This window comes from Balaenoptera ricei, chromosome 3, assembly GCF_028023285.1.
Source record: "Balaenoptera ricei isolate mBalRic1 chromosome 3, mBalRic1.hap2, whole genome shotgun sequence".
Lineage (NCBI taxonomy): Eukaryota > Metazoa > Chordata > Mammalia > Artiodactyla > Balaenopteridae > Balaenoptera > Balaenoptera ricei.
In genome coordinates, this window is record NC_082641.1 from 165,092,579 (window position 1) to 165,106,849 (window position 14,271).

Sequence of the window (14,271 nt, forward strand, 5' to 3'; positions counted from 1 at the left end):
TGGGTCTTCGTTTCTGTGCGAGGGCTTTCTCCAGTTGCAGTGAGCGGGGGCCACTCTTCATCGCAGTGCACGGGCCTCTCACTGTTGTGGCCTCTCCCGTTGCAGAGCACAGGCTCCAGACGCGCAGGCTCAGTAGTTGTGGCTCACGGGCTTAGTTGCTCCGCGGCATGTGGGATCTTCCCAGATCAGGGCTCGAACAACTCCCAAGTCCTCACAGAAACAATGCTATAAATGGTAGCTGGGTTCCCAGGGATAAGCTACAAAACCAAATTAGCCCAAAACATAGCTAAAACAATATAATGCATACAATTGTTAAAACTTTTTAAAAGACAAAATGTGGTAAGCCTAGTAGTAATTAAATGAAGCACAAAACCAGTGGATTAATCCAGACTAAGTACTGATGCTGGAACACCGCTGCTCAAGGAAAAGCTAATCAGGGAGATGAGCTAACTACTTACCCTTTTAAAAAGGTAAGACTGATTTTTTTTTCTCAATAATTTTTAATTTGTTGATATATTGCTGTTGTGGGCTTAACTTTCCCCCCCTCCCCCAATTCACATGTTGAAGCCCTAACTCCCAATGTAATATTTGGAGATAGGACCTTTAGGGAAGTAATAAGGTTAAAAGAGGTCATAAGGCTGGGGCCCTAATCTGATAGGCCTGGAATCTATATAAGATGAAGACAACCAGGAGTCCGTGTGCACAGAGGTAATAAGTCCATGTGAGAGGACACAACAAGATGGTGGCCCTCTGTAAGCCGAGGAGAAAGTCCACACCAGAAACCAACTCTGCCAATGCCCTGATCATGGACTTCCAGACTCCAGACTCTGAGAAAATAAATTTCTGTTGTTTAAGCTACCCAGCCTGTGGTACTGTTACGGCAGTCCAAGCAGACTAATACAACTGTCCTTAGGTTAAGCATAATTTTATATAAGGCAGTGCTTCTCAAACTTGAGCATGCATCAAGGGGCTTTTTAAAACAAATCATGGGCTTCCCTGGAGGCGCAGTGGTTAAGAATCTGCCTGCTGGGGGTGGGGTAGTGGGGGTGGTGGTGGTGGTGGGATGAATTGGGAGATTGGGATTGACATATATACACTAATATGTATAAAATGGATAATAAGAACCTGCTGTATAAAAAAATAAATAAAATTCAAAAAAAAAATCCGCCTGCCAATGCAGGGGACACGGGTTTGAGCCTTGGTCCAGGAAGATCCCACGTGCCGTGGAGCAACTAAGCCCGTGCGCCACAACTACTGAGCCTGTGCCCTAGAGCCCGCGAGTCACAACTACTGAGCCAGCCTACCACAACTACTGAAGCTTGTGCGCCTAGAGCCCTTGCTCCGCAACAAGAGAAGCCACCGCAATGAGAAGCCTGTGCACCGCAACGAAGAGTAGCCCCCGCTCGCTACAACTAGAGAAAGCCTGCACGCAGCGACAAAGACCCAACACCACCAAAAATAAATACAATAAATAAATTTATTTTAAAAATTAAAAATAAATTTAAAAAATTGCTGATTCAGTAGATGTGGGCTGGGACTTCACATTTCTAACAAGTTCCAGGGGATGCAAAGGCTGCTAGCTCAGGAATCACACTTTGAGAACCAATGATTAGGGTTTATGAATAATCAATTTGTGCTTTGTTTTCCAGTTAATAAAAGCACTTTCACATAGGCACACTGTTTCGCATAAACCTCCCTTGAGGTATTACTCTCATTTTACTTTACATATTAATAACTAAGACTTAGTAAAATGAAAATAACCCAATCATTTACTCATTATCACAACCAAAAAGTCAAAGAATTCATATCCCATATTTCTATTACGCTAGACAAAATGTAGTTGAATACTGAAGAGGTGTGACAGAGACAGGACAGGAAGACTAGTCAGTAAGGGTACTAAAGGGAGCGGTCTGGAATAGGGGATTCAGGTAGGGTTTAGTGAGGGAAAGTGCAACTGCAGAACAGCTAGCCCTGGTTGGTGGACCAAAGATCCTGGGAAAGGAGGCATCTGTGTGGGGGAGGCAGAATGACCCAATGAAAGGAAAACAGTTTTCAGGTAGCAGAAGGCTACCATCCCTGTCAGGAACAACAAAGGGATAGGGAGTCTCCAGCAAACTTCAGGAAATGCACTTCTCTCCACCACCATTTCCCCTACACCCTGAGTTGCAGGACCCAGTTTTTCAGAAGTCTAAGGCACATATCTGTTAACTTTTGCATTATCCAGAGGGTTGTTAAAGCTGTGGAGGAACCATTACTGCCAAACCATGGTAAACCGATTCTCATAGCTGTGCACTGATGATCCTAAGCCACTGCTAGTTTTACATATGCTATTTCAACATTTGTAATTTGCCAATACTCCCGAGAAACCGCTACAGCAAACGGGTCTAGTTCCAAGAGCCACTATGAAGCCAGCCCAAACATTTCAAGTTTTGTTAAAGACCTGGTCATACTTAAAATAATTCAAGACAATATATTTTAAAGTGATCTTAATTCTCTGCTTCATTAATGAAAATCCAATATTACCAAGAAACAAAATCCGCCCTCATTTCAATCCTCTTACCCACACTCCTTATATCAAATGGAGTCCAAAAAGAATGTTGCGCTATTACGCTTTCTAGATGAAAACATAGGAGAAATTTTAAGTGATCTTGGGCTTGACGATGAGTTTTCAATACAACATCAAAAGCAAGGTACATTATTTGCACAGTATATCTTTTCCAACTCTTTTACTTTCAACCTTTTTGTACCATTGTTTTGTTTTTTAATAAATTTTTTAAAATTAAAAAAAAGCAAGATACGTGAAAGAAAAAATAAGTTAAATTGAACTTTATTAAAATGTAAAACTTCAACTCTATGAAAGAAACTTAAGAGAATTAAAAAACAAAACAAGGTAGGAAAAAATATTTGCAAAATACATATCTAATAATGAACTGGTTTCCAAAATGTACAAAGAACACAACTCAACAATAAGAAAACAGGGACTTCCCTGGTGGTCCAGCAGTTAAGACTCCGCGCTCCCGGACTTCCCTGGTGGCGCAGTGGTTAAGGATCCGCCTGCCAATGCAGGGGACACAGGTTTGAGCCCTGGTCCGGGAAGATCCCACATGCCGCAGAGCAACTAAGCCAGTGCGCCACAACTACTGAGCCTGCACTCTAGAGCCCGCAAGCCACAAATACCGAAGCCCACACACTTAGAGCCCGTGCTCCTCAACAAGAGAAGCTACCGCAAAGAGAAGGCCGTGCGCCACAACAAAGAGTAGCCCCCCACTCACTGCAACTAGAGAAAGCCCACGTGCAGTAACAAAGATCCAACCCAGCCAAAAAAAAAAAAAAAGACCCCGTGCTCCCAACGCAGGGGGCCTGGGTTTGATCCCTGGTCAGGGGACTAGATCCCACACACCACAACTAGGAGTCCGCATGCCGCAACTAAAGATCCCACATGCCGCAACTAAAGATCCCGCATGTCACAACTAAGACCCAGCACAGCCAAATAAATTAAAAAATAAATATTTTTTAAAAATCAGAAAACAAACCCAATTATAAAATGGGCAAAAGATCTGAACAGATACCTCACCAAAGAAGATATTCAGATGGCATATGAAAAGATCAAACATCATTTGCCATTAAGTAACTGCAAATTAAAACAACGAAGGCCTTCCCTGGTGGCGCAGTGGTTAAGAGTTTGCCTGCCCATGCAGGGGACAGGGGTTCAATCCCTGGTCCAGGAAGATCCCACATCCTGCAGAGCAACTAAGCCCATGCACCACAACTACTGAGTCTGTGCTCTAGAGCCCTTGAGCCACAGCTACTGAGCCCGCGAGCCTAGAGCCCATGCTCTGCAACAAGAGAAGCCACCGCAATGAGAAGCCCGCACACCGCAACGAAGAATAACCCCCACTCGCAACGAAGACCCAACACAGCCAAAGATAAATAAATTTAAAAAAATAAATAAAATAAAACAAAACAATGAGATACTAATATACACCTATTAGCATGGCTAAGATTAAAAAAACTGGCAAGGATGTGAAGTAACGGCAACTCTCATTTCACTGCTGGTGAAAATCCAAAATAGTACAGCCACTCTGGAACATAGTTTGGCAATTTCTTACAAAGCTAACTATAGACTTACCACAGGATTCAGCAATCATGCTCACAGGTACTCGCCCAACTGATCTGAAAGCTTACGAATGCACAAAAACTCGCACTCGCAATTAGCAGCTTTATCCATAAGCACCCAAAACTTGAAGAAACCAAAATGTTCTTCAGTAGGGGAATGAATAAACAAACTGTAGTACACCCATACGATGGAACATTGTTCAGAAATTAAAAGATGAGCTATCTAAAATGAATCACTTTGCCATACAGCAGAAATTAACACAACATTGTAAATAAACTATAAACTATACTTCAATTAAAAAAAAAAAAGAGCTATCAAGCCAAAAAAAGACTTGGATGAATCTTTAATGCCTACTGCTAACTGAAAGAAGTCAGTCTGAAAAGGCGACATGCTATAGAATTCCAATTAGATCACATTCTGAAAAAGGCAAAACTCTAGATACCAAAAACAAAAAAAAAAAGTCAGTGGTTGTCAGAGGTTCAGGGGAGGGGGTCAGGTTGAATAGATAAGCACAGGGGACTTTCTTAGGCAGTGAAACCATTCTATATGATGCTATAATTATGGATACATGACACTATCCATCTTTCAAATCCCATAAAAAACTTTATAGCACAAAGAATGAATCTTCATGTATGAAAAAAAATTTTTTTAAATATGTTTTTTTAAACTTATTTTATTTATTTATTTATTTTTGGCTACATTGGGTCTTCGTTGCTGCGTGCAGGCTTTCTCTAGTTGCAGCGAGGGAGGTTACTCTTTGTTGCAGTGCGCAGGCTTCTCACTGTGGTGGCTTCTCTTGTGTGGAGCATGGGCCCTAGGTGTGCGGGCTTCAGTAGTTGTGGCACACGGGCTTAGTTGCTCCGTGGCATGTGGGATTTTCCCAGACCAGGGCTCGAACCTGTGTCCCCTGCATTGGCAGGTGGATCCTTAACCACTGCGCCACCAGGGAAGCCCCATGTATGAAAATTTTAAAAAATCATTGAAGAGGTTGAGTGATCCAAGGATAGCACACAGGATGTGACAAAACAATCTAACTGTATTACAAATATACAAAACAACCTCACTGAACGGGGTGGAGGGAAAAGATGTTAACCTAAGTAACGCAGGAAAGTGAGTGGAGTCTGTAAAACCAGACTGTACAAAAGCACTGTTCAAGTTGAGTAAGTTGTTTCACATGAATACACAGGTTAACAATTCGGATACTGCTATATATGTATATCAGAATTGAACAACTAAATAAATGGATTGTGGGAGCCACTTTCAGTGTTGGGTGTGTGAATTTTACAGATAAGCAAGGGAAAGAGACTAAAATAATCCTCATTGTAATGGGCGAGAGAGACTATAGTATGAATTCATGTTTATCTTAATATACAGAGGGTTACACAGAGAAGTATTTATAGATATGTGCATATATACCAGTTAGTATACACATATATATTTCCTTGCTCTGTCAGCTAAGAGGGCATACAAGAAACTGCTACACCCCAGTAGCAATAAATACACCTAGTAGCAAGGATCTTAGTTTCCAATATCATCTCCAATACAAGGAAACAGTGTTCCTTGGCTGATTCTAGGATTAGGCAGGAAATATACAAGACGAGCCTGGAGCATCTTGTAGTGCCAGAAAGGGAAGTGTTCAAAACAAAAACAAAACACCCACAGTGATGGGGGCTATGTCAAAGGAACACAAGAAAAAGCAATGGCCAAAGCTGGAACAATACAAGCAACAAAGTAAGTGGTACTGGATTATACCTCAAAGTATAAAATAAATGCCCATGAATCTATACAATACAAATATATTACTGAGTAAATAAATAAATGAGGAAGAGACAAATTTCCCATGAAGAAATATTCCAAGTAACGGATGTAGATACTCCACTGTCAAGGAGGTGGAACATAACCCCCCACTCCTTACGTGTGAGCTACACATAGTGATATTGATATCCTTCCAAAGAGCACAGTATGGAAAGGGGGAAAAACAAGAACTTTACAGTGGAGAAACCTAGCAAACACTACCTCAGCCAGGTGATCAAGGTCAACATCCAAAGTAATAGGTCATGTTGATAGTATGTACCCTTGATACAATGTGATGAAAACAGTACTTTAACCTCTGTGGTCTTCTTCCCAAAAATCCATATTCCCTCTCATCATGAGAAAAATATCAAAGAAATCCCAATAGAGGGACATGCTACAAAATAATCTGACCAGTAGTCCTCAAAATATGTCAAGGTCATCAAAAAACAAAGAAAATCTAAAAAACTGTCACAGCCAAGAGGAGCTTAAGGAGACATGATGACTAAATGTAATGTGGTATCATGGAACAGAAAAAGGGCAGCAAGTAAAAACAAAGGAAATCTGAATTAAATATGGGCTTTAGTTGGTAATTATCAATATTGGTTCATTAATTATAATAAATGTACTATACTAATGTTAAGTTGTTAATAATGGCAGAAACTGGGTATGGGTTATATGGGAATACTCTGTACTATCTTTATAATCTTCTTGTAGATCCAAAACTATTCTGTAAAAATTAGTTTATTTTTTTTTAAAAGATGTTCCATTATTATGCACCAAATGTGATTGATTTGCCAAAAACCAGTTACTGGCATAATCAGGATCAGAGGCCAAGTTTCCTGTCTCCCAATACCTTACTTGGTAATTCTATACTGCTTTTGTCTTAGAAACACAAAATGATTTTTCACATTTTAGTGTCTAAAAAGATTTCAGAAGCTTTTTTCTCCCTTTAAAACCCTTCATTTGAGGACTTCCTTGGTGGCACATTGGTTAAGACTCCATGCTCCCAATGCAGGGGGCCCAGGTTCGATCCCTGGTCAGGGAACTAGATCCCACATGCATGCCACAACTAAGAGTTCGCATGCCACAACTAAGGAGCCCACCTGCTGCCCATAAGACCCGGCACAACCAAATAAAAATAAATTAATATTAAAAAAAAAAAAAAACAAACCTCTTCATTTGTCTTAACATTTACAGACTCCTAAGCAGGGAGCGTATTTCTCTGTTGTCACCCACTATTTCTAAGATTATCAATAGGAAATACGTAACAAGTAGCTCAACAACAAACCAATAATGCTTTTAAAAAACAAAGAGCACATCTCCCCCACCCCCAACTTGCCCAAGGCCACAGAGCAAGTGATTCCTAGATCCAGAATGCTCAGGAATAAAAGTGAATAAAGAAATTAGGTACCTTTAAACCGAGTAACTTTCCAGCAGTAAATAAACATTTACCACATTTTCTAAGTCCCTTCTACTTCACAGTTTATGCTCACTAAGCTACATTAGCTCTTCTAGTACAAGATTTCTCATATTCCTGAATGCCATTATAGCAGTTTCTCCCATACTTTTACTTTCTACTTGAAAGCCATCATTTTCTTGGTGCACTTCATTTCCTGGTTTTCTTCCAAGAGCCATTTTCTCGCTCTAATTTTTTTATCACTGCAAGACTGTTACTCTACAGCAGTGCCCCTTTGAGCTAGGGTGCAAATGCTGGGTGGATGTCTAACTCATGACTAAGCTACTTAGTGCCACAAACTGTCTCACAGTAGGCCCATTTAAATTCCTGTCTTGGCCAAATTACAAATTACTTACAGGCATAGACCTCCAGGAGAGCCAGCAATTAAAAATCAAAACCACGAACAAGAAAATCTTTTAATATTTATGAGTCTACTGAAGTGAACTTTCCTTAAAAATACCCTTAAGTTATATGTAAATGTGAGTTTTGTGTGGCTTTATCTTACAATATCCCTTAACTAGAGCAAAGGCTAAGTCAATAAAACCAATACTATGAGGGCCAACACTATACAGTCCAAGTTCTGATTTCTGTTGATCCAGAACTTGATCTACAAATACAACTTAAAATTTCTAGGTTCTAGAGAAGTGAACAGACTGCACTTCCTTCAAATACTCATCAATAAATCTCTCAACTGGATTTATTTTTTTTGGCCCCACTGCACAGCTTGCAGGACCTTTGTTCCCCCACCAGGGATCGAACCCAGGCCCCAGCAGTGAAAGCGGCGAGTCCTAACCACTGGACCACCAGTGAATTCTCGCAACTGGACTTTTAATAAATGCTGGGTGGCAGAGTTCAAGACTGTTTTCTGGCAGTCACGACTAAACTGTCGGAATTCTGCGTTACAAAGGGTTAAAGCAGAATATATCTGATGCCCATCTGAAAACCCAGCACATGTCAGAAACTAAATGAATGTTTGCTGATAGTGGTCAATTCCATGAGTGTCAACTAGTTACCAAGGATTAAAAAAAAAAAAAAAAAAAGTCTCTAACCTTAAGGATCGATCTATATAGGGTGTCCTTAAAGTCTGGAAACATTGGGCTTCCCTGGTGGTGCAGTGGTTGAGAATCTGCCTGCCAATGCAGGGGACACGGGTTGGAGCCCTGGTCTGGGAAGATCCCACGTGCTGCGGAGCAGCTGGGCCCGTGAGCCACTATTACTGAGCCTGCGTGTCTGGAGCCTGTGCTCCGCAACAAGAGAGGCCACGATAGTGAGAAGCCCGCGCACCGTGATGAAGAGTGGCACCGTGATGAAGAGTGGCCTCCGCTTGCCACAACTACAGAAAGCCCTCGCACAGAAACGAAGACCCAACATAGACATAAATAAATACTTAAAAAAAAATCTATTAAAAAAAAGTCTGGAGGGCTTCCCTGGTGGCGCAGTGGTTGGGAATCTGCCTGCCAATGCAGGGGACACGGGTTCGGGCCCTGGTCTGGGAAGATCCCACATGCCGCAGAGCAACTAGGCCCGTGAGCCACAATTGCTGAGCCTGCGCGTCTAGAGCCTGTGCTCCGCAACGGGAGAGGCCACGATGGTGAGAGGCCCGCGCACCGCGATGAAGAGTGGCCCCGACTTGCCACAACTAGAGAAAAGCCCTCGCACAGAAACGAAGACCCAACACACCCAAAAAATAAATAAATAAGTAAATTCATTAAAAAAAAAAAAAGTCTGGAAACATAAAAAGTATTTGCCCATGTTTTCAGAGTTTATGAGTATTCTGTAGTATTAGTTCTATTAATCAAATGTTGGGGGTTTTGGGAGGATAATATCAAAATAAACTCATAACCTTTTATCTAACTAAGAAAAAAATGCACATAGGTATATTAGTACCACTTAACGCTCTAGCTTGAGTATTTTCCTTCTATTAAAAAAGTGTCAAAAAAGTAAAAATTTCAAAAATGAATTAGTGTCATGATAAAATTGCACATAACTATGTACACACAAGGGCATATAAAACCTGGAGAAATCTGAATAAGGTCTGTAGACTGTACCAGTGCAATTTTTTCCTAGTTTTGATATTTTACAATAGTTATCTATCTATACTACTATTGGGGGAAGCTGGGTGATGGGCACAAGAGACCTCTCTGTACTATTTTGCAACTTTCTGCGGGCCTATAATTATTTCAAAATTAAAAGCTTCTTTTAAGAAATGTATTACTGGATCAGTATAGATGGTTCTTTAGACTTGATCAAAGTTTTCTAGAAACCAGCTTTAAATTCTAAAGCATAGAAGTACAAAGGAAGACTCAGAAATGAGTTGGATTAGAAAAGTGAACCTCTTACTCCCTTCCTTCCAGTTAATAAGTGTTTTGTTTTTAATGATAAAATATAATTATCAACCTATATCCAAGTCAGAGAAGCTCTACCCCCTGGGATCACATAGACAAATGTACACAAAGCCAAGAAAACAGGAGCTAAACATATGCACATTTGTAATATACATTTATAAATAATATAAATGACTTCTGACTTGCTTCTCAGTTTGCCAAGGACAGAGCAAAAAGCCCAGTTCTCAAAATCTGAGTCAGGATTCTTCAAGAGAAACTAATCTACTCACCTTTAATGTTTCAGTTCACTCTTTTAACTTTTCAAAGAGTGAATTTGTCTTGAATTCTAGAGATGGAAGTTTTCTATTTTAAAAACTGATGATTCAGAAAATGAACTCCTTATACAAAAGGCAGTATGGTGTATGTGATGGTGTGAACTGTCAAGTCAGAGAAAGCTGGGTTCTAGACTTTCCTGATCCTTTGTGGCCTTGGTCAGCTTATTGAATTTCCATGAGTCTTTTTTCCCTATTTTATAATGTAGCTAGTAGTATTAGTGGCTCAAAGGCTTGCTGTGAAAATATAAAAAGATAATACAAAGTCTATCAGAGTCCAGTACCTCATAGGAGTTCCCAAATGGTTTGTTCTTTGACACAAAATTAGTACAACCACAGTGAATACATTTTCAATTCCCAGAATGGGCCAAAAGGTGTAACTGTGCCTGTACACCTCCTGTATTTCAACAAAGCTGAATGATTTTATGTAACAAGAAAAACTAGCTTTCCTCTGATTATATTCTATGATTTCGTCTTTAACTCTTCCTTGCAACGGGTGTATATACAATTATAGCATTTGGACAGGGAAATATCCCTGTTTATCTGTGATTTTCTTTTTTCCTGCTCTGCCACCAATTTTCTTTATGAATTCTCCCAAATTTAACTTATTTTTGGTTAATAATTCTGTTCTCAGCACACATTCTAAAAACACTCCATATTATTTTACTATACACATTCAATAATGTACAAGACTTCAACTGAACACAAAATATTCTCTTTAACGGAAACAGACACATTCTGCATTGAATTTTAACAAATCCAAAATTGATCAACTTTAGGAATGGGCAAATACTAAAGAAATATTACATTTGTCACCTCTCATTGGCAGAATCTTTATGCTCAGTAAGGGTCCATTCAGAAAGAAAAATCTTTAAAACAAAGGGAGGCTCAAATTATTTTTAAATTAAATTTAAACTTTAATATTTTCAAGTTAGTCTAGTTTTGCATCTATTTTCTTAAAAGATACCGGTCTACGGTTTTATGAAGTCTTTGTCTGGTTTTGGTATCAGGGTAATATTGGCCTCATAGAATGAGTTGGAAAGTGTTCTCTCTTGTATTTTTGGAAGAGTTTGTGAAGGACTAGTGTTAATTCTTCCCTAAGTATTTGGTAGAATTCACCAGTGAAGCCATTTGGTTCTGGGCTTTTCTTTGTGAGACTTTGTTCCTTAAAAGTAGTTAGGAAATTTCACCTCTAATTCCTTTAATCCATGAGAAATTAGAAAGAGGAACAGAAGGAATCCCACAGAAGGGATTATTTGTCTCTTAAGAGGGCTGAAGAAGTTCCTTTCTATTCCTAGTTTATTGAGTGCTTCTATCATGAAAGGGTGTTGCACTTTATCAACTGCAATGATCATGCGGTTTTTGTCCTTTATTAATGCAGTATATTACATTCTTTATTATAGTTTGGTGAACCAACCTTACATTTCTGGGATAAATCCCACTTGGTGGTGGTGTATAATTTTTTTTTTTTTAATTTTTAAATTTTATTTATTTACTTTTGGCTGCATTGGGTCTTCGTTGCTGCACGCGGGCTTTCTCTAGTTGCAGCAAGTGGAGGCTACTCTTTGTTGCAGTGCGCAGGCTTCTCATTGCAGTGGCTTCTCGTTGCAGAGCACAGGCTCTAGGTGCTCGGGCTTCAGCAGTTGTGGCGCACGGGCTTAGTTGCTCCGCGGCATGTGGGATCCTCCCAGACCAGGGCTCAAACCCGTGTCCCCTGCATTGGCAGGCAGATTCTTAACTACTGTGCCACCAGGGAAGCCCTATAATTCTATATGTTGCTGGATCCCATTTGCTAGCATTTTGAGGATTTTTGCATCTATTTTCTTAAGGGATACTGTTCTATGTTTTTCTTTTCCTGTGAAGTCTGTCTGGTTTTGGTATCATGGTAAGATTGGCTTCATAGAATGAGTTGGGAAGTGTTCCCTCTTCTATTTTTTAGAAGAGTTTGTGAAGGATTGGTGTTAAAACCATTTGGTTCGGGGCTTTCCTTTGTGGAATTTTACCTCTTAAAAGTAGTTAGGAAATTTCACCTCTAATTCCTTTGATCCATGAGAAATTAGAAAGAAGAACAGGAGACGTGACCTAGCTGGTGTTCTAGGTTTCTGGGGGGAATTTTTTTTTTTTTTGGCCACGCCGCACAGCTTGTGGGATCTTAGTTCCCCAACCAGGGATCGAACCCCGGCCTCCTGCAGTGGAAGCGCTGAGTCCTAACCACTGGACTGCCAGGGAATTCCCAAAAGTGATTTTTTTAAAAAGGCAGTGTGTAATAAAAAATTAGGCAGTCTTTCTTTCATGTAGGCTATCCATTCATCTGTTAATATACCCTTTTATTTTTTAATATTTATTTATTTATTTATTTATTTTGGCTGCGCCAGGTCTTAGTTGCAGCACGCAGAATCTTCACTGCGGCATGCGGGATCTTTTAGTTGCGGCATGCATGTGGGATCTAGTTCCCTGACCAGGGATCAAACCCGGGCTCCCTGCATCGGGAGCACAGAGTCTTAACCACTGGACCACCACGGAAGTCCCAATATACCCTTTAAAAAATGTTAAGTCTTACCTTAGATTGTCTAATTTAACCCTCAGAAGAACCCCGGGAAGTTCTATCATCCCCATGTGACACACGACAAAACTAAGGCTAAGAGAAGTTACATAAGCTGTCCAAGGTCACAGTTAGACATAGAATAGTGTTATGAGCAGGAACTCAGAAGTCACAATCCCTAATCGGCTACTTAACAACTTCAGGGTCTCAGTTTCTTCATCTCTAAAATGATAATAACAACACTATGTACTTCTTAGGATTGCTATATAAACAAAATGCATGTTAAGTGTTTATGTCAGTACTTGGCTTACAGTAAATGCAACATTAGCAGTGATATCTACTATTACTAGGTATTGCCCAGTGACACCATTTAAGTTTTGATGGTTCTAAAACCCTGAGTTTTAAGGCAATAAGAAATTTGAAGTCTTACATTGAAAAGGAACCACTTAAAAGGAATTTGATTCCAGCCACAGATAACCATTTTAATACTACTACTTTCTGTCCCTCTGATATTACTACATGTGCATCTAGTCAAAATATAGAAGCACTTAAAGGGAGAAAAAAAGTACATTCAAAGTGGTCTTTATTGTAAATGATCATCCACTTAAAAACAGATATGTACTACTGCCTAGTTTACAGTTCTGAATTTTGCTTTTCACTGACAGGAACATTAAAATCTATTTTTCCATAGCACTTTCTTTTCTCCTATAAACTAAGTAGGTTTAAGATGTGGATACGCAAAACATTGCTGAAGATTCTAAATTATTTAAAAAACAAAATTCTCCAAATAATTTTCACAGCTCACAGTTAAGCTTAATTTAAAGGCACATCTGTTTTAGTTAACAAAGCATTCAACCTACACTTTACTGACAAAGTTCTACGGTAAGCTATATAGGTTATAACTATGTTCACGCACTTTTATTATTTCCTAGGAGTTGTTATGAGCTGCCAATTCTATTTGCACAGTTCATTATGCCATTCAAAGTAATTTCATGTTCACCATCTTATTTGTCCCTCCTGGTAAAGTACCCAGGGCTCTCTTCATTCCCATTTTAAAGAGGTGAAAATCAACGTAGTTCATTAAGCTAGTTACCATGCTGGGCCTGGAATTCAAGTCTCTTGAGCCTGCATTTATGCTTACCAACTGTCACTTCATCCCCTTAAGCTATCTCTCAGGGCAAAGTGAACTCTGTAACTGAAAGGATGCAAGAGCATGATTGCCAAAACTGCAGCAACAACTTCCGTCAAAACGTTTACCCCTCGAGGTCCTTGAAAGATAATGTGCTAGTTGAAACTGCTGAGTTAAGATAGTAAGGTAGGAAGGGATGCTAACACCCATTATTAGATAGGTCAGAAAATTTGTTTGTTGTGCGACACATTTACTCCAATACAAAGTTCATTCTGGCCATCTCATAATCAGTTCCCCCGCTTATTTGCTTGTGTACTCCCCACACCATCTTTTACCTCTGCTCTAACTATAGCAAATGTACAATTCAGCAGTGATTTTATTCATGGCCCTTGAACAGCACTGTCAAAAGACTGAGGTACAGAATGATTTTAAGATCAATACAGTTCCTCCCTTAAAAAAAACTAAACCAAAAAAAATAAAATCCTCCCCCCAACCCACCAACTCTACTTATTAATAAATTAAGCAAAATGTTCCATTTCCTAAATTAGACGTAAAGAGCCTAACTGTGGCTCACCTT

General features: G+C 39.7%; 1 protein-coding gene across 1 annotated transcript in view; it reads right to left on the reverse strand.

Annotated features, from left to right (window-relative positions):
- Positions 1-14,271, reverse strand: part of CANX (calnexin) — a 31,308-nt gene that overhangs the window by 15,706 nt on the left and 1,331 nt on the right. The window lies entirely within an intron of this gene.